This window comes from Melospiza melodia, chromosome 1 (assembly GCF_035770615.1).
Source record: "Melospiza melodia melodia isolate bMelMel2 chromosome 1, bMelMel2.pri, whole genome shotgun sequence".
NCBI lineage: Eukaryota > Metazoa > Chordata > Aves > Passeriformes > Passerellidae > Melospiza > Melospiza melodia.
The window spans coordinates 27,173,763-27,195,224 of record NC_086194.1 but is presented as its reverse complement, the minus strand read 5'-3'; positions in this window follow the sequence as shown (position 1 = coordinate 27,195,224).

Genomic DNA, 21,462 nt, shown 5'->3' with positions numbered 1-21,462 from the left:
AGCTCTTGTGATCAAGTTCTAGCTTCTGCTAAGCATAAAATGTGATTTGATACTTAAACTGAGCAAAAGCAATTTAATTTTCAGTGTCTTTGAGAAAGCAGAATAAGATCAGTGTGTCTGTGAGTTATTAGAAAAGCATGCCTTTAAATTAGTATCTTTGGTTGGGATCTGAAAAGTTTTGTTAGATTTCATTAAAATTAGTTTGACTCCTTTGTTTAACTTCTGGCCTGTTGGGCTGGATGCCTTACACTAAGCTTGAATATCCTTGAGCCAGATTCCAAGGTCCTTATCAAAGATCCAACTCAAAAATATATTAATAAATTGTGTGCTTCGCTATTGCAACAGTGGAAATTTGTGAGCATTAAGACCAAGCGAAAATTGAAGGAATTTAAGCAGCTGGGTTCAGTCTTGCTCCCATGCTGAAATAATTGCTTCAGCTGCGAACAGGACTGAATAACTGTTGGGAACTAACAGCTTACAGCAACACAACTGCTACAGCTAAAGGCAGAAATGGTGGATTCTCTGCAACAACTAAGAGAATATAGTAGTATTTGGTTCTCCTGTTTAATCAGCTAGATTTGGTTTACTTGCTGTAAGGAAAGATCTAATATTTTCTAAGCAAACTTTCTTTTGTGCACCTCTTTGTGCATTGCTTTTATTATACACAAATATAACCCATTACTAGGCTTAATTCAAATGGAGCTCACTGTCCATACTCAGTCAGAAAAAAAGACCTTTGTGTACACTTCAAAACATCATACACTAAAATGCCATGATGAATCCAGATAATTTCATGGAGAAAGGTTTAGCTTTTGACAGCCTTTCAAAAGATCTCAGGTGAAAAGAAAAAGCTATACTATAATTTTTGTTTTCCCTATATAGATCTGTATGATTCCCATTAGAAAGTCTACAGAGCAAATGCTGTGGCTATTAGATTGCCAGTTCTGGCCTGAAGAGGTCCATTTTCACATCCCTAAGCAGCCTTGGATCTTCACTGCTGTTCTAAGCAGGACTCTGTTAAGAAACTATTGTAGGTTATTTACTTTTATTGTCTTCTATTGATTTTACTTGGAATTAAATAACTTATAAACCTTGGATTTGGCTTTCCTGGGAGTGTTCCACCTACTGACAGCCATCTTGTCAGGCATGTAATCTGAACTGAGTAATTTAGATCTGTGTTTCTTCTAGTCTACTGACAGAAAGAGAAAAGAATTTCCAGAAGCTTTTTATCAAAAAATATGTATTTAGAGTAGTGGAAAAAAACTTTTCTCTGGAAGGAACATTTTTCTATCTCAGTGTGCTACAGAGGAAGGCTAAATTTATTTATTAGCGTACACTCAGGGCTTGGCTGTTCAACAATTACCTATATGCGATGAATCAAACCAGCTCTATCCAAATATCCATTTGTCAAATAAGAACAGTACTAAAAGTTTCACTAAACATTTAACATTCATCTCTCACTAATTAAAACATTTCCTGTGAAGATCTCACACAGGAGATTACATTTTTGAGATATACCAGCAAAAGCAAAAGCATTTTTTCATGGTTGAAAGCCTGATCATCTGGTCAATTAGAATACCCCCTTCTTCTTGGAAGAAGGCCTAATCACATTGAAATAGTATAACAATGTTGACCTGTTTGGCTGTCTTTTCTTGCTTAATAAAAAAGCTTTCTTTTATATTTTATTTTGTACCTGAAAGACTGTTTATCCCATGTTAAAATTCATAGTGGTTTTCTATGTCATGCTGAAAGCTACATATTAATACAATGTCCTTAGTTGCTAAAGTAACAAAATGAGTCATAAAAGAGTCTGATGGAAGAGTTATTATCTATGCACTTCTTTTCTTAAGCCGCAAGGCCCATCCAATCTATATCCAATATTTCAAAGTTATATTGCAGACCTTGTGGAATGAAGTCACAATCACACAATGGCTGGGACTGGAAGGCATCTCTGAAGATTATCTAGCCTAACCCCCTGAGAAAGTAGATTCACCTAGAGCAGGATCAAGTCTTAGTGAGTTTTGAACATCTCCAGGGAATGAGACTCTACAGCCTCTCTGAGTAGCCTGTTCCAATGCTCTCCAGCCACCCTCACAGTAAAGATTTTCCCCATATTTAGATGGAACTTTCTGTGTTTCTATTTGTAACCAATGCCTCTTATCCTGTCACTGGGAACCCCTGAAAAGAGTCTGGCCTCAACCTCTTGACTTCCACTTTTAGATATTTGTATACAATAATGAGGCCCCCTCTCAGTCATCTCCAGGCTAAACAGCCCCAGGTCTGTCAACCTTCCCTCGTAAGAGAGAGATGCTCCAAAGCCTCACCATCTTCAAAATCCTCCAATGAGGAGGATAGTTTATTTTCTTGTACTGAGGTGCCCAGAGCTGCACACAGCACTCCAGGTGTGGCCTCCCCAGGGCTGAGTAGAAGGTCAGGATCATCTCCCTCAACCTGCTGTCAGTGCTCTTCCCAACACACTCCAGGACACCACGGGCCCCTTGGCCACAAGGGCACTGCAGGTTCATGGTTTACATCTCCACCACAATCTCCAATTCCTTCTCCACCTGCTCTCCAGCCTGTACTGGTGCCGAGGGTTATTCTTCCCCAGGCACAGGACCCCTCTGTTGAACTGCATTAGGTTCCTCTCTGCCCAGCTCTCCATCCAACCTCTCCAGGTCTGCCTGAATAGGAGCACAGCCTTTGGGTCACTCCTCCAGCTTTCTATCATCAGCAGACTTGCTGAGGGAGCACTCTGTCCCTTCATCAAGGTCACTGATGGATACATTGAACAAGACTGGATCCAGTTCTGACCCCTGGGGAGGCTGCTGGCTACAGAGATGCAGCTGCACCCTGTGCCATGGATCCCAACCCTCTGAGCTCTGCCACTGAGCCAGTTGTTAATCCATTCCACTGTCCACTCATTTAACTAATTCTTCCTGTGCTTATCTATAAGGATGTTATGTGAGAAAGTGTCAAAGGCCTTTTTGAAGCCAAGGGAGACAAAATTCACCGCTCTCCTCTCATCAACCTGCCAGATGTGCCATCATAGAGGGCTATCAGACTGGTCGAGCATGATTCTGCCTTTGATTAATCCACATTGACTATTCCAGATAACATGGTTTTGCTCCCTGTGCTTAGACATGACACCCAGAATGACCTGTTGGACACCTTACAAGAGCTGGAGGCGAGGCTGACTGGCAGGTTGTTTTCTGGGTCCTGCATGTTTCCCTTTCTGAAGACTGGAATGATGCTGGTTTTCCTCCACACACACATCTCCTGTTCTCCATGACCTTTCAAAGATGATGGAGGTTGGCTCAGCAATACCATCTGCCAGCTCCCTCAGCACTCACAGGTACATTGGGGCCCATGGCTTTGTGAATGTCAGGTTTGCCTAAATGTTTTCTAACCTGATATTGCTTAATCAAGGGAAAGTCTTCCTTTCTCCAGATTTTCTCTTGTCTCTAGGGCCTGGAATTGCTGAAGACTTATCTTAGACTGAAGCAAAGAGGGCATTCAGTAGCTGTGTCTTCTCTGTATCCTCCATCAGCTGGGCATCCACCTGATCCTAAAACAGATAGCATTTAATGGAGGTGAAAAGGTACATTTGCTGCCACACATTCTGATGTTGTGAATAATATTAATAAAGCCTTTAAGCACTGAGTACAGAACTAGTACTGGTGGTGAAAGCAAGGTGTGCACTCAAAATAGTCTGCTGAAAACTTAAATAGCAGCTGTTATCCTTAATAACCAGTTTTTTTTTTTTTTCAATCTTTAGGGGTTGGATAAGTCCACATCCTAGTACTCCTACTTGTATTGTTTCATGTTGCAGCGTGCTGAATTGATTGGATCTTTTTCTACAAACACAACAAAACAGAACAAAAACTATTTCACCTACATAAGTTTGTCACCCATTATAAAAGAAAAAAATACTGAATGTTTTGAGATTCAGTTGCTGACAAATTCTTTAATTTGATTTAATGAAATAAAAATTGAACAAAAAAGATGAAGCTTCAACAAAGTTGCCTATGTTTTTTGATTATAGAACTTGCTTATAAACTAAACAAAAGTTTAAATTTAGATTTCTTTAATATGTCAAGTAAGCTATCTCTCTTCCAAATAAGCATTAAATATAGAGCTAGAAGACTTGGGGATCTAGTCCCTCTTATAGTGACCATGTAACAAAGTTATTTTCATGAAATCACATTGCCCAGGGAAGCTGTGAATGCCTTATCCCTGGCAGTGTTTAGGGCCATCCTCTTTTTTATATATTCTACCATTCTAATTTTGAGATGGCTACAGTAGCATTGATGGTCATATCTAATTCTCTTAAAAATAAATATAAAACTTTCAAGAATAGCCTTTCTATATTTACTATTGTTCTTATTAATATCAGTATCTCCCAGCTGCTTTTTTTCTTTCCTCAATAGTATTCCTTATATTTAGTTCTAGATTCACATTTATATGTATTTTCTTTTTCTTGCTAAAACTCGAAGTAGCTAGCACACTAACATTTCACAACTTCTTTCTCTCCATTTCTTAGGGTAAAGTTCTTCCTATCTCAATTTCCCAAACACTGGTTCAGAAACCTCAATTTCATTGTAGCAGTTGTGCATCCTCAAAGCACCCTCACCACCACCCGCCCAGGAGACCCATGGCAGAGGAAATCTATATTCTGCCTCAAACGTGCATTAATGATACAAGCTGTGGCATCTCTGCTTGGAAAGTAGATCTGAGATCAAATTCCTCTCTGAAAGTATCCCCAGCCTAGGGTAGGAAAAATAGCAACTCAGTGTTAAAGACTGAAGCAGTTTAGGTTGCTCCAGAAGTGGAGGATGGAAACCCACAGGGGGTCACCATAAGAATCTTTATAGACTAGACTAATAAAGACAGGAGCTTTCAGGGTGTGAAAGTTAGGGATTTTGATATTTTAACTGACATTTTTTTCTCCAAACTTGTTTTGTGTATTGGAGGTAAGCTAGATTTGCTAAACTTGATGAGGCTTTCTGAATTCTCACTGGTCTGCAATAATTTTGGATTTTGTTTCGCTAACTCAGTACAAGCCTTCTTTTCAGGTCAAAGAAACTGAATCAGCACCAGAGAAAGAATATTATTTATCAATCCAGAAATAGTTATGAAGACCTGGAATAGATTCAACTGCCCCCTGGAACACAAAGTCATGCAGATAAAGAAAAAAGGAAGCTATGACTGGTGGAGCAGATTGCGCTGGCAAGAAAATTACTGATAAAAAAAAAAAGGGCAGTCAGTGGAGGAGAGAGTTTTGATTGAATATCTGCTCCATAATTTTGAATTGGTTCTTAGATTTTGAGATAGATAGCAATGTGCTGAAGGTGGATCAGAACTATATTGCTATCCTGCTGTCTTCCAGGGGAGACAGCAATCTTAATTAATTAATACCAATCTATTTTTAATAGAGTGTTTCTGAGCCACAGTTTAGTAACAAATGTTACACACCAGAAGATAAAACATAGCCCTATCTGATATATGTGGAGCCTCAGCTGTACATATTTGACCCCTATTTTACACAGTTGCGGCTCATTGATTCTTTCTTTTAAACTCCTGGACTGAGCACTCAGCAATCATTGGACCACCCATACATCTTCTGAGCTGATTTAGTCTATGAACTGTAACCCTGCTACAGGGCTGTAATGTTTCTGGCACCTACAATGCTGGCTGCTTGTCATTATGACATATAACCTAGAAGATGTACTTAAGAACAAATAACCTCAGAAGTGTTAACATGCCATCAGTCTTTTCCGCTAAAGCAAAGACAGGGCTTGGGACCATCCAAAAATGAATAAATGAGCAAATTCACATGCTGTTCTGGTAGCCACCAAAGTTCAGGTTTGGAACCAAAAGTGTCAGAGAAAGAAAGAAACTTAAGAAAGGACTTAATGGCTCAAAGCCTCCATTCATTTTATCTGATGCAAATCTTCAAAGCTACAGAAGCCATTTTTTCTTGCTTTTACTTGAAATATATGTATTCTTTTACATTGAATGTCTGCAATTGCAGTATGAATCTGATGATGTACAAGCTTAAATTATAAATATTTTCTTTTTGCAAGGTTTATTAGAAGTGCCAGTATAGACATTGACTGTTTGAAATAGAGCATCCTAATTTAATGTAATAGAGCTTTCTAAAAGGTCAGGCAGAACATTTTACACTGAAAATTAAAATATAGATAGCACTAGAGATGGAGTTGCTGTTTATCCCTCTTCAGTCCTGTTCTTAATAAAATTGCATTGAATTTTTTATAATACATCAAAAAGTCAACATGAAACAGTTCACACAGTATTAAATATATCAACAATATAAAGCTGGGTCAGATAATGGCAGAATTAAACAAAGACGAAAGGTAACAATACCGGCTTCAGTTAATGTAGTGAATTAATGAATGATCTCTATTACTCTACTCATGTTCATTTAACAAGTATAATAGGCTTCTGAATTGTCCATATGAACTCAGAGAGTCTATTCAATCAAAATTGCCTATGCTTTCTGTCAATCCCTTGCTGATTATTCATCATCAGAGGCATACATAACTAGCCCTATGGCATTTCCAGTCACTATGAGCTCAGGCATGCAGTATTACCAGTCTGTGTCTGTGAACACAAACTACCTATACTGACTAAGCCCCTATCTTACAGAGTATGTAGGGGGTGTATTTACACACATAAATAACATATTGCTCCTTAATAGTTGCCTGTAGGGCAATTTTCCAGCCATGTACTTTTCCCATTTTTCAGAGCAATAATGTGATTTCAAGTATGGGCTCCCATAGGTAGTAACAATGGTGGTCTTGAAGATAAGTAACTTCTTTCAATCCAAGTAAGCACCTCCTAGAGAAAGCAGGAAAATGGAAACACGACAAATCTGCAATTTTCTGAGTTAGCAGCAATAAGGTGGAGGTGTCCCAGCAGTTGCCAGTGGTTGCTAGAACTACAAGCAAGTGCTTGCAAAGGAAGGGAGAGTTGCTTATTCAAAATATGTTGTCTTAAAAGGAAGCATCACTGTTTTGCTCATGTTTATCCAACTGGTTTCTCATAAGCCACAGAAGCAGGATTGTTTTGCCTGTTTTTCTTTCATTTGCTTGAGTTAGGTGATCACAGTTCAGCCTTAACCTTCTTATGTTTTTCTTGCTGTTTCTGAGCTGAAAACAAGAAATCTTTCTCAATAGCTTATACAAGACAACCCTGTGGTTTTCTTTTAAGATGGTACATTATTTTTGTGCTATTTTATGACAGGAGTATTAGAATGAGGTAAAAGCACTAAACTCATGTTAAAATGTTTCTGTAGGAAAAATGGTTGCATTTATTAGGATTAATAGACTACTTATACTGGAAACTAAAATCCTCTTTATTCACATGCAATATAGTGTGCAGGTAACCAAAATCCAATCTTCTTAATCCTCAGTGAAGCAGCTTTTTCCCTGACTTCAGCGACAGTTCAATTTCTGTTATGCTAACCATATGCTCCTGATTGATTATCAGTTATATTTAATTATTCAGAGTTACAGATGGCAGTTTTGTGAGGCAAAATGCTGATCTCTGGAGGCCCTGTGTGCTGGTGCCTCTGCCTCTGCACTTACAACTTTTGAGTCCCTGAGGTTGAGAAAAACAGGTAATTTAACCACTTCTGTAAGGTGTATTGGCCTATCCAAACAGGAGAGAATTAAAGGATTCTGTTATTTAGCTAGTGTACTAAATACATAGAGATGGAAGAGAGGATATTAAGATAAATGCTCTGAAACAACCTTTCTTGCCAGTAATTAATGCCACTCTTTCTCCTTATCCATTGAAAGAAACATTTGAGTACTGCTCCAATTTTTTGCTCCAATTTTTTTCCTCAATTAACTTTTTCTTGTTCTCCACATTTGAAGGTTATTTGTACTACAGTAGAGAAGCATGTCCTTCATTCCATACCAGTAGGAGATTAGTTCTGAAGTTTCTTAGGCCCTGTTGTCATGTGTTGGAATCCCAGTGTGCCCTACAGAACAAAAAATGGTCGGCAAAGAAAGATGGGTCATAACCATTTGTACCAGAGTGGGAAGTATGCAGACTGCATACAGAAAACAAAAGAGAAGAAGATATTTCATCTTCTTTTCTCCACAGGTTAGTAGTCAAAAAATCCCAAATTTTAAAAATGCCCCACTGTTCCTTTTTTGGTTGTCAGTACCACAGAGACAGTGGGAGAGAATCCACCAGCACTTTTTCCCCCTACAATTTTCTTGAGAAAGGTTTTTTGTTTTCAATTCACCTGATAGTGCAGTCCCAGCAGAATGCACCTAACAAATCATTGTGAGTGTCTGCACCTTGCTATGTATCAAAGTCCCTTAATGTGCCAACAAAGTTCTTCAAGGTCAGGAAAGCAGTTTATCAACCTCTTATATCTCTTATAGGAGACAATAAATTTATTCTACTGTTGGAATCTATGAATAATTCAGATGCTCTGTGAGATAAACACTATTGCTTAGGATGCTCTGCATGTCATTGTCAACTAGTACCAAACACTGTCATTGGTCCATGTACTCTGTTCTTTTTAGTTTCCTCTCAGCTCAGGAAAATGCAGTGCTGTATGGCTTGCATTTTTTCTGTGTCTTTTACCTCCTTAAGTTTGCTTTTTCCTATTACATCTGTCCATGAACGAATAGGTTGAGAAAATGAATGTCTTGAATAACTGTTTGTTCCTTTCTCTCTTAGTTTCTAAGAAGCTTAAAAATTTACTTTGTAAATAAAAACACAGTTGTCTTTTAAAGGCCTCTGCATTCCTTATTCCTATTAACAAAGAAAGCAAAATATCCTCCCTAACTAATTTGATAGAGATCACTTTGGGATACTTCCTGTTTCTAGTTAGCTTAAGCATATGTATAGGATTTAATATATACATAAGTCTAGCTAATCTTATAAGAGCTTTATACATCCATTTAAAATATCTAATGCAATATTTAACTCACTTATTACAAAACCATTTTGAGTTTTATTCCATTATAAGACAGGGAGTAGGGGTGAGTAGGCTCACTCCTACTGAGCCAAATAAAATATCATTTATATGATCTATGAGGCAGGGAATATGAAAAATTAGGATTTTTTTTTAATTAACAGGATTTTGAAAGCCAAATATGGTATTGGACTTCTTTACTCTCTTGTACTCTCTCCTTGATCATGACCTTAATATAAAAGTAAAAGTAGTAAAGCAACTTATATCTATGCTGTTATTATATATTTTTCTCACAGATCTTAATGTTTGAATCTATAACTAACCAAGAGAACTATCATTTGAAACTTTAATTGATAGAGACATTTGACTTTTAAACTTGGGAAAGTGATGGATAGAATGTATTTATAGACAGGACAATTATATACCTGAGTCCATATCTGCTGACAATAACAACTGTTAAAATTCAGTCTATGACCTACCATGTATTCCACCACATTTTTAAATAAACTTAGTCCCATTTCACCTGAAAATGCATCTTTCCAGAGGAATTTAACATAATACCAACACTCTCTTCAAAAGCTTAAGACTCATAGCTGCGGTAGTGAGCTTTGTATTAGAAAATGTGAGTATGCCCAGTTTTATGCAATGTGAAGTAAATATGGTTACACTGGTCCTTGCACACATAGATGTTTAAACACATAAATACTTTGCATAAGGAGTTTGACAAACAGAAATAAGTCTATATCTCCTGGTAGTTTTTCAAACAGGAATTAAATTAATGGCAGGTTTCCAGTAAAAGTAAGCAAGTCAAAAAATCTCAAAATTGAAAGAATAATAGGAATGATTTGGCCTCAAAACCAGAAAGTTAAAAGAAAGAATTGTTTTAGCTTTCCTTTAATGACTTTACTGAGGACACACTGCTTTGTGCAGCAATTCTCAATAAATTATTTCCAATTTAGTAGACTATTATTTTTTTCTGCAATAGCAAAGCTATAAAAGGAAAAGGAATTGTTTTCATTTGGTAGATTTTCTGGTCATTCCAATGTTTATATGACGTAAAGGCTTCTTTAAAGGAGTTTTTTTATTTGTTTCTGCACTTGCTTTGTGCCATCAGATTCATAAAGAAAGAACTGGTGTGTATTGGATACCTAATTGAACCATATCTTTTAAGAGAATGTTTCCTAGACTGAACATATGGATGTAACACAGATGTTTTGTCAAGCCTGTAGCACACTATGAGCCGGCAGTGTGTGCTCTGCAGCCAGGAGGGCCAACACTGTCCTGGGGTGCATGAGGAAGAGTGTGGCCAGCAGGTCAAGGGAGGTGACCTCTCCCTCTAATCATCTCTGGTCAGGCCACACCTGGAGTACTGTGTCCAGTTCTGGGCTCCTCAGTACAAAAGAGACAAGGAGCCACTGGAGAGGATCCAGTGAAGGGCACAAAGATGATTAAGATGACTAAGAGATGGGACAATCTCTCTTATGAGGAGAGGCTGAGAGATCTGGGCCTTTTTAGTCTGGAAGAGACTGAGAGGAGATCTCATCAATGCATATAATTATCTCAAGGGTGGGTAAAAGAGGAGGGTGCCAGAATCTTTCAGTGGTGCCCATGACAGGAGCAATGTCCATAAACTAAAACACAAGATCCACCTCAGCACGAGGAAGAACTTCGTTATCTGAGGGCACTGTGACAGGCTATCCAGGGAGGTTATGGACTCTCTTTCTCTGGAGACGTTCAAAACCCACCTGGACATGGTCCTGTGTAACCTGCTCTAGGTGACCCGGCCTGGGCAGGGGGTTAAACCAAATGATTTCCAGAGGTCTCTTCCAACACAAAAAAATCTGTGATTTTGTTATTCATTTCAAATGCTGCCTTCAAACCATTATAGGAAAGAAAAGAGTAGTCTTTTTGGTTTTACAGTGGCTTACAATATGATGTTTGCATTAAACACTAGATAAAAATTGAAAGACAGTTATCAAGAAGATTGGATTTTCTCTGCTTCTAGAGCAAAACTTAAAAGCCTCATTAACTAAGCAACATTCATCCTATGTGAATAAAAGCTTTTCTCATTTTAGCTTAAATGGTTTTCCTATTTTAACTTAAAGCACTTTTCTACCTCAAAGTCCTCTGAAAAATAATTTTATTTTTGTTGAGTTGATTGAAAATTATTTGACTTTTTTAACTAAAATGGTTTAAATTAAATAAAATATTTGTTTAATCTGAAATAAATACTATTATTCGCGTTGTGTTTGTTTGGTTGATTTTTTTCTTAGACACAGATCATATCCAGAATTTTTAATAAAATTTTTGTGTGCATTTAAAATTTTGAATCGCAAAATGAATAATTGAATGTTAGTTGAAAACTTCTAACAAAAAATATTAAGAATTGTCCTTAAAAATTCTCCCAAGTGGTTTTGAAGATACTTTGATCATATATAGTAGATGTACTGTGCTAGTAATCTGAAAAATCATCACTAAACCTCACAAATTCAGACCAATATCAATTTAAAATAATAACGTGTTTTCATAAATATTCCACTAGAACGAAAAGAAAAGCCAAAATGTTTAGTGAAAGAGGAGATGAAATCCAGCCTCAGATTTCTGGGATGGTGAAAGGCACAAAAGCTTTCCTCTAATTTATAAGTTTTACAGTCCAGCCTCTGCTCATTGGTAGTTGAGACACTGCAATTCATGTAAAAGGGAGATGCCTCTTTTCACCACTCCCTGTTAAGCCTTTCCTGAGTTATGAGGAATAAAAGAGGCAGGTGAAAAATCCCTGGAGCAGTTGCTCCCAGTCAGCCCATATGGAGAACATACACCCCAAGTGAGCCAGGACACTTGTCAAGAGTCAGAGTAAAATCCTTTCTGCCTCTTACTTTGTAAGAAAATCTTCTTTTTATTCCCCAGCAAAAAGGCCTCATCAATTACTGAGAGAATAATTAAGCGTGCTGTAGATCTAACAGGTATGAAAGGTTCTCAGGCAGCCTTTCCTACAGTGTGTTTCAGATGGCAACCTCCAAATGTTCCTGGATGGATGTTTTGCCTTCCTAAGACTGATATAGTCCTAAAGCCACAGTAAATTAATGGACAATGCCTTGTTACCTATACTTTGTTGCTGGACCTAGGAAATATTTTACACTTGCTGTAATTTGGCTTCATTTTATTTGTGTTGCTCTACTAGAAGACAGTTAAATATGCTGTACACTGTTAAATGAGAGTATGCAGTATTTATTAACTACTGCAAGTGCTAATAAAATGAGTAAAAATATCAGAGGACTATACAAAAGATATTTTTTATATAATTAGGTCTCTTTCAGAATTGGCAAAATAATGCCAACAAAACCCCAGTGACTATTTACATAATAGATTTCCTACAGCATGAAGGGTTTCCCTGTAAACCTGCTTCATCTGTGCCATGTAAACAGTATCTACATATTTTCATTTTTAGTATGGTTGTAAAGTAATGTTTCTTTTATATGAGTCTTATCTTCCAGCTGTAAATTTGATAGTTACTGCAGACTATACCACTGACATTAGTTTTAATGATGTGAGACTCCAATAACTTCTAAAGAGTTTAAGATTAATGCAAAAGAACTTAACTTTGTGAGTCATGACTTACTTTTATTAGTGACTCTGCAGTTTGATTTAGATTGAGACTGGGAGAGAGTACTATTTGCCCATAGAAATGAGAGGCTGTTCATTTTATTATATCATCCATAAGTAATATGTCAAATTCTAATTTCAATAGGGATTCAAATATTTAGGGGCAAGTAGGGTCAAAATTCTTGCAGACTGCAGAGCACCCAAATAGGACTAATTCAAACTGTGAAAGAGGGGCTTTGTGGAAGGATCTGATCACCAGTTTCAGACCCATGCTTTAAAAAGCAAAAGCAAACCTCAAGTACCGGAGACAGAAAACCACAAAAAATTACTTGCTTTGTTGGTTCAACAGCAGAGAATAGAGTGTGCTGCTACATCAGATAAGGACATTGTCAAGCTGAAGCCTGATAATTTCTTTGTACCCACCTGAGCAGACCATTGGAAAAGTACCTCCCTACTTTATATTTTCAGGTAATAAGAATGAGGCTGTCAGGAACTGAACTAAGGAGAGGAGAGAATGAATGGTTTTCATATTGAAGGTGTCTGAAGTGACTGTGATACTGACAAAAGAATGAAATTTAATGTGAATAAATTGTGATACTGCATAGCAGCAGCTATATTAACTACCTTTAAAAGACATGTTCATCATGTTTCCAGGGATCTCAGAAAACTGAAATTGACCTCACTACCAGCACAATCCATACAGTCTTCAAAGCAAAATGGAAACCATTATGTTTTTATAGACAGAGAGAAAAAAAAAAAAACAGAAGAGTATTCTTTCCTGTCAGATAAAATACCAAAACTTACCAATGAACCAAAGATGATGTGTCAAATAATTCTGAAAAAGATCAAAGTGTCTAAAAAATTTTCAGTATAAACCTTCCATATTTTCATTAATTTTATTCCTGCAGCATTTAATAACTATTTTGATGATGCCAAAATAATGGTACCACTGATGATTTATCAGCCTTTCTTACTATCAGGGTTCATAGAAGAGTAATCAAAATTATATTAAAAGAGATCCATGTAAAGGAAAGGGATCAATAATTTGGGATTGTAAAATGTTAAAAAGGGACATAGTAACATTAGATCCACCCTGAATGATAGGCACAGGCAAGATAAATATTTTTTTGTTTCTTCATTTTCAGGAAATTCAGATATGAGATTTTTTGACTATGTTAAAATGAAAATTAAATAAAAAATATAAAATATAATCTGAACACTCTTTCTAATATCATTTTTATTATTTAATTTTCTCTTGCATTTTTTAGATTGAACTGAATGTTCCATCTCTTTTAGTTCCTCTTTACTTTGGAAAAACAGCTTTGACTTCTGCTTAATGAGAAGTGGCTCTCACCTAGTCAGGAAAAAAGCAGAATAATAACTCATTGACCTGAATTAAAAACATACCTAGTGCATGACATCAGGATAGATCTTACTGTGACCAGGCTATGATTGAAACACAAAGTTTTACCAGGCATCCTCAAAAACACATCCCAAGTTCTTGGCATGTTTTTTAAGATGCAAAATAAGGAAGTTGCTAAGGGAGATAGGCCTGTGCCATGAAAAAAGCAACATTGCCCACTAAATGACAGTTCTCTCCGATCTGGGCTCATTAAAAACACCAAGAAAGGCCACAAACGTTTTAATCCCCTTCAGTTTCAGTGAAAAGTAGGTTCTAAAGCATCCACAAAAATCAGACACTTTTTAATGGGTTTTGTCCATAGAGACTACTCAGTAAGTGGAACCACTTACTGAATGAAACAATGACCGAAGAATGAGGATAGTGTTTCTAGGGCATTCCTGGAGAAGTGCTGGCATTCCTATTTCACAGCAGGGAATCTGAGATGTAGAGAAATCACTGATCTAAAGTTACTAATGCTTCAGAGAATGCAAGCTGTGTAAAACCTCTCATGGATTTCATATTTGCTGCTTTCTAGAGCTGAAAACCAGTCACATCCATCCTTGGTTTTGTTCTTTTTCCCCTTTCCTGTTTCTTGCATCTCCAGCCAGATCTCCTATTATGTTCACTCATCTATATTCAAGGACAAAGAATTTTAGTGATGACTGACACCTTGCCAGAAGTACCTGCCCTTTTAACAGATTTTCTTCATAATTTGGGAATTGGATTGGGAACAACCATATTTTCAGAAGTTACTTAAGATTAACCACTGCAAGAGTTTTATCTTTATCTTTGTTCCTCAGCTCAAAGAGGGAACAAAAAAATGAAATATTGACCTGAGGATTAAATTAATGATTGCCAATTTACTCCTAGGTTAACAATGTATTTTTCTTATATTTCTGATATTCTTCATTTGTTAGCTGAGCTTAAGTATTTGTGTGAATAAATCTTATTTGTTTATGGCACCTAGTCACAGCATTGCTTGTAAATAAAAGTTATTAAAAGGAATTATTATTCCTCTTAATCTTAAAAATCTTATTTTGCTGTTTTGGAAACAAACTTCATTAAGTATACAGAAATCAAGCCCTAGCTATAAAATCTACCTTTCTTTCTTATACAGCTCAAGATTGTTTAAAGGACTGTGGATTCCACATAACTTAAATGAGTTCAGGGGAGAAGCAGTGAGGGTTTTACCGTCTGACTTTCAGTAAAAGCTGAAAAGAGGTGTTTTTTTTTTAAATCATCATGGTGACCAGAAAAAAAAAATCTTATTTTTTGTGATGTAGATTAGAAATTATCATTTGATGTACTTTCAGGTTTTCACTTATTAAAGAACCTTACTGACTTTGATAATCAACTTAGTAATTTCTAATTCCTTTCCTGTTAGCCATGTCACACACATATATTTGCATCAATGCATTGTTATATATGCTTTGTAATAAGATTCATTTACTTTTTATATTCTGTGTATTGTGTCTTTACAGCTGGCTGTAATGTTCATGAAGCACACAGACTCCAGGGTTTGCAGTAGATAACAACTGAACTAAAAACATCTAGGCAAAATTTTTTGTGTAGTCAAGTGCTATGCTTATTCTGACTGATGAAATCACACTCAGAAGTCCTCTGGGCTGCCTCTGGATAAAGAAGGGAGAATTTTGAGCCTTCTATAATCCTTTTTTTTTTTAATTCATATTGGAAATTTCCCAGAAAGAGCAAGAAATTATTCTTTATAAAAATATTAATTTGTTGTTCAACTTGTGCAAGATGTTGGATAAAAACTACCCTCAAAATACAGATCAGCTTTAGAACCTATAGCATTTTGCAACACTGTAGAACACTTTTTCATATTTCCATTTAAAATTTATTTGACTCTGAATGAGAACCTAACCTGACAAAGGAGGAGAGAATGCCTCATTCTGTAGGAGCCCCGTTTTATCTATAGTTCTATGAAGAGCAAACCATATGGCAAACTCACTACAAGACTTATGCTATTTAAAATCTGTAAACATCTTTCTTCTTTAAACAACACAGAAGGAAATTGTAAGTTTGGTGACCAAGTTAATTAAAACACAGCATGGCATCAAAGGAAAGCAGGAGCAAAATATGTTTGGTTTCAAACCCTGTGAAACAAGTCAGTATAAATTTGGCTTGGAAAATTTGCAGAATATTTACAGGCCAACCTTATACAATGTATAAATAAAAAGCTCAAATATTGTTACATTTTTCATCTGACACAAGCACAGTTTACCAACTTTACCATGCTGAAAAATGGTTATTTCACATGGTTAATACAGGTAAAGTAGGTAAGAGTAACTGATGGGAAATGCTGGATTTTTACAAGTATGATGTTTGATGTTATGAATGGACCTTATGATCCCAAAGAAATAAAGACTCCTCAGACTAACTTTTCTCTTCACTTCAACTTCTGCATTACAGGCATCCAAGTGTCTGAAAATTCTTGCTTTTTTTTGACAAGTGAAAGGGTGTAGTGCAGCAGGTATGTATGAGTGACAGGACCCAGCTTTGGACCTATTCAGTAAGTTCTCTTTCAAAGGTTAACCTCTAAAATACACTAGAAATACAGCATGGAAACTCAGTAAAGTGAATTTCTGCATGAGGACAAAAGAAGAAGTCGAAGATGTTCCTTCCTAAATCAGACAGAAGTTATTAGTGAGTTGGCATTGCAAGCAGTAGTGATCTGTCCTCTACTAATTTTATTCATATAAATGAATTGGATAATGCTTCTGAAAGCAAGATTTTCATGTGATTCTAAATTAGGAAGAATAATAATTAATGAGGAACAATGCAGACAGTAACAGGACTAATAGATGACAAATGTAGTTCAATGCAGCTTAATGTAGAATAATGAATCTGGTAGTAAAGATAAAAAAAATAAAGGAGAGAAAACCTTACCACCTGCAAGCTCAAACACACACACCACACAAGAACAAAATAAATGAACCAAACAAAGAAAGGAAAACAAAGTGGAAGGTATGTCCTTTCCTAAAAAGAATCCTTTGCCAGGCTTAATCATCAGTATTACCAAAGGATGAGAAAAAAGGTTAGAGTTTGGACAAACTCAGGAAAGATATGGAAAAAGAGATGATGATTATCACACTTAAAAAGAAAAAGCTGTTTTTGCAGTTTTGCTCCTGACTTCTCCACTCATTCTGGACCCCAAAGAGCTGGCTTGCCCAGCACTGAGCACATGCATCCATATTTACATTGATGCACCCACAGCAAGTGTTGCAGAAATTTGTACTTTATTCTGCAGTTGGTGAGATTGCTATTTCCAAACAGTTTCAATCCACCTTCTGCTGTTTCCCTTCAGTTAGTCTGGTAGCCATGGTTTCCAAAGGTTCCCTGTCAACACAACACTACTGGAAGTTATTTTTATGAGTATATGCAGTGTTTATATACCCCACTGGCATGTCTGCTCTCCAAAAGGCAATTCACAAAGGAGCAACAGTTTTGCTTTTTATTTGTATAAATTCATTTGTATGCCATTAAAAAATCCTTTATGTGAATAGCTTTTTATAATTAATCTTCTCAAGTTACTACTATCATGTTAATGAGACCAGTATTCCCCAGCACTGGAAAATTGCTGTTAATGCTGCTTATTTAATCTTGACAGTTTTAAGCTGTAAGAGGCTGAGAGCATTTCATCTGAAAGCTGCCTGGTGTGTTGATAGGACATTCAGATTCACTGTTATCCCCTGAATCATAAAGCAATTTGGAAAACACCACTGCATTGTAAAACATGATCTTTATCACAAGCAACTGTGTTGTAGCTCCTCTGTGTTATGATTTTTGGATGGCATGGACATTCAAAGCTCTAACGCAGCACATCGCTTTGGTACGTGCTTAACATTAAGCAACTGAGTATTTCTTTTGATGTGGATATCATCATGCAGTTTCTTAAAGAATTAGTCTTCCTCAACTGATTTTAATTCTTTTGATGTGTTCTTTTCAATGTTTCCCCATTTTGCTTGGGAAACACTCTGTTTCCTTAAACTTTCTTTTTATTGTTGCTCTTTCCTGATAGGAGAGAATGGATACTATTGCAATTCTTACTCCTCTTTCTTTAAAATTACTGGGGTTTCTCCTATTTCTCTTATTTTGTACACAAATATATTAATTGCATTGCATTATATTTTTTTCCAAAAGAAAGATTACTCACTGCTTTGAAAGACTAAACTTCTACCTTTCTAAAAACATCAAATATCCATTATGAAAATATTTGCATGTACTTCTTCTTAAGAAGACCTTTTTGTTTATTCTAAAAATGATTTTTCACTTTCTATTCCTTCTTTCACTTAGATTCTTTTTTTTTTTTTTTAATTTAAGACCAACTGGCTGAAAGTGCCATTTTTCATGTACCTTGCAGAGCTGTTGTGCTGAGCTCTTCGACTGACAACGTGCCTCTTTCAAACACTGGACCCTGAACATCAAGGCCGACGAAAGCGATTTCGGTCAGATGGGAAGGGAAATTGCCTTTATTATGTTCCAAGCAGGCAATTAAGAAATGATAAATTGGAATCCATGTAAAGCTGGAAACCATAACTCTCAGATGTGTTATGCACTCTGAAGTGTAAAACATCTGATAATAATAATAAATACAATTAATTATTGGAAAACAATGGAAATCAGCATAAGCTTACAAGAATCATGTGATTTCAAAGCTGGAATTTGTTTGGAAATCTCCATTTAATCTTGTGAAATGAATAATTGTCTCATCTTTTCTATGTAATATTTAAGACATCCGTCCCATGTAATGTAAAATAATCCTTTAGTGCTTTAACATATGTCATTTCTATAATTTCCATGTAGAGTGTTTGAACGAGCAGCAAGCAGTGCCACTAGAGAAGCTGCAGGGAAATAATGTGGTTTTCTGCTACACCAGGTGGCTGATTCAAACCATCCAGCTTATCAGAAACCAGATTAATTAATAGCTTTTCTTAGTTGTATTGGCTACATCTTGAAGCTAAAATTTAAATCCTAACTCCTACTACTCATTATAAAACATGTTATGAATGAAGGGCAGTATTTTCCTGAATGAATTGGTAGGTTTACAGGCACTGAAAAAAAAGGAAATGTCTTTACGTTCATGCAGAGTTCTGATGTGGGAAATCCATTTGCAGTTCTTGCTTGTTCTATATTTACAGACTGTTTTATTTTACTCCTCTCACGTGGAATAACTGTGAATCTTTAAGTTCCAGTTGGTAAATTCATTGTTAATGGCACTACATCCATGGATGTTCTTTGTCTTTGTCAAAAAGCAGGAGCAAAATGATTGCTCATGGAAATTGTATTTTCTGATAAGCTCTTCTTCCAGATTATTTTGGACTAACACCATCATGCAGAGCAAAATGGCACAGTTCAGGAAAGCACTGCAGCTGCAGGCACAGAACACAGCTTGGAGGCTGCTACCTATCATGCATTCTGAATTTCACTTAAGAGTTTCACTGATGTCTATTGCTAAGTGAATATTCAACACCTTAGGTAGGTATAAAACTTTTCACAGCCATTGCAGTTTGCAACCAATGGATACCTTCTTTTGATTAGAACAAACAAACAAACAAACAAAAGATATTTCAGGAGACCTAAACAATGATGCTCATGAAGATAATATGACCTAAGTGAATACTATTGAATATTGTATAGCACAAGGAATGTTGGAAAGGTAATTTAATTATTCTGATTACCTCCTTAAGCAACCTTCTTCAATAGCCAAGTAACGGAATTTACTTGTCGACAAAATTGAACATTGACATTTTTCTGGTCAGAGTTTGAAAAAGAGGCAAGTGGAAGATCTGGAATATCCTTGCAATCAATAATTTTTCTCTTTTTTTTTTTTTTTTTTTTTTTTTTGCTTACTATGCTGTACTCTGGAGTAACACTTTGGTAGATGGTAACTAAAAAGCGTAGTAAAACTAAAAATTATGATTGAACATATTTGAAATTTAATATTTTTGACTTTTCATGTGATTATCAAATAATACATGTTTTAGAATTAATTTCCACTTTTTTCAATATTTTCTTTTTTTTTTTTTTTGCTCACAGGTTTGTGAATCTATTAAAATTCAGTCTTTTTAAGATTTTTTTTTCCAATTACTTGACATCTTAAATGGATAAAAAACACACAGTCAGGGACTATTGTATTTTTATGAAGTATGATCTTTTCTTTCCACCTGAAGTTGATCTTCATTACCTGTTTCTGAAAGAAAAATGGGCAGTGCTTTAATTGGAGCTCAAGGAAATGCAAGTGCAGAGAAACACTTAGAAAACAGAAGGTATCTGTTAATCACAATTAGAAAGAATAAAAGATTTAGCTTAAGGTCATTCAAAGAAAGGATAACAATGACTTGTTTTAACCTCTCAGTTGTGGATCAGAGTGAATGCACTGTTTTAGAGGAAAAGTCCTTTGGATAATTCTAAACAACAATTTAACCCTTTGTTTTAAATTCTTGGATGAAAATAGGTCAGAAGCTGTTTATTTGAGCTATAGGTGGAATGCTATTTTTCTCACCTGGAGGGGCAGAAGAGGGAGCAGGTCAGCAGAGGGACCACCTTCCTCTGCAATGACCAGCTTAAGCTTTGCTCCCAGTTTAAGCGCCTGGAGTCACATGGAATTAATGCATTATGCCATTAATTTGACTGGCAGTGCTGTGATCAAATGATACAATATTGGAGATGTATGAACATTAATGTGGTTGAAGTCCAAGAGTTACCAATGGGTTACCTGAGTTACCAATGGGCTTCCTTGAAATTCTTCTGCAATTAAATGCATTTAGGAGCTGAAACCCTAGGAGCTGGCAACAGCCTCTGTAGCACTGCTTGTCTGCCTGTGTGATAAAATTTAAGAGCTTTTCTTATGTCTAGAAGTGAAAGGGAAACATGAAACATCTGTTAACAGATATGGATTTTTTGAAAGAAGCCTTCAAAACAGAATGTGCACGAAACTAAATACGCATATACATTTTGGAGATCTGAGGTTTTAAACTGAAAGTTTTAGCAAAGAATTAATAATCATTTGAGCTCTTTTCCCAAGATTGTACATGGCTTAATTTAAAAATGCTGTGATGTGTTCTCTACATCAGCTTTAATTATATATGAAATTGTGAAAGGACGTAGAGGGGAAAAGTGTCCTCATTTCAAGCCAGGTAATATTCCTGTCATCTTGTACATGTTGCTTTTTAGATTTTTTTGCCCTCACTACGAGGTTTCTAATTTAGAAAGAGAATTTTCATCTCAATGTCAGACTATTCCAGATAGTAGGCAGACCCTTCTGCAGTAACTGAAATTAAAATAATTAATGAATGTGCTTTATTAATTTTCATAGCTGTGAAAATGTTTATCTGCATTTTCATCAATTAAAGACACATTTGAAGGATGATGAATTAAAACCTGTATCCTCAAAATGTAGAATTTTGAAAGATGTATGAATATTGATTTTATCATCTTTGCTGTGAGGTCTTTATACTTTTATTATGGTTTATTGATG